This window comes from Asparagus officinalis, chromosome 2 (assembly GCF_001876935.1).
Source record: "Asparagus officinalis chromosome 2, Aspof.V1, whole genome shotgun sequence".
NCBI classification, from domain to species: domain Eukaryota; kingdom Viridiplantae; phylum Streptophyta; class Magnoliopsida; order Asparagales; family Asparagaceae; genus Asparagus; species Asparagus officinalis.
This window is the reverse complement of record NC_033795.1, coordinates 61,644,106-61,644,987: the sequence shown is the minus strand read 5'-3', so window position 1 is coordinate 61,644,987 and position 882 is coordinate 61,644,106.

The following is an 882-nucleotide window of genomic DNA, read 5'->3' as shown; positions in this document are numbered from 1 at the left end:
CGCGGTCAAAAAAAAAAAAAAAAAACCAAACCCTAAATAGGAAAAAGGTTATACATGCTCTATCCAAGTAACACCATAGTTATATAATGCGTCGTGTGCTTTCCCGCTTGAGCTCCAACCATAAAAACAGAGTCTCGAACAAATCAAAGCATTCAAAGATCTACGGAATCATGAATTTCTAGGCCAATTTGTTTGGTTGCTAAGGCCAAGTAACATAATTTGACTCAAAAGATTAATTCTATGCGAGTCGTAAGTCTAAACATGTTTAACCATACATCTATCTAATTGTTCTTTGAATGGACAAAATCTGTCTTATGTCTTTGCTAGATCAAACTCATTTCTAAACCAAACACTCTTTGATGATCTTGCTATTGTCGAACAAGATTAAAAAAAAGAAAAAAAAAGGAACACTAAGGGCTAGTTTGGTATTATCGGAGCTTATAATATGTTGTTTATATAAATCGCTTAAAGAAAGCGCTTGTATAAGATGCTGAAATAGCAATTTGGTAGTCATATATTAAAAGGTGCTTTTGAAGTGGTTAATGTGTTTGGTAAAATTGTGTTTAAACAATTCTTAAACATAAAGCGTATATATGGTACATAAATTAGAAAAACCGGAGAATTGATTTTAATATGCATGCGAAAAAGGTTTTATCAAGTACCGGTACAGCTCTATACATATAAGCTATCACCAGTATGCCTTACTAAAGGAGATTATGATCTAAAGTGCAACCTTGACATAGATTATGAAGGAAATAGATTATAAAGGAAAGAAAACTTACAGATCCTGCTCGAATGGATCAGAAAACTCATCTGCATATCTGAGAACTCGCCACGAGTCATCAGATATATATATATATGTATACGTAATAATTTAAACGT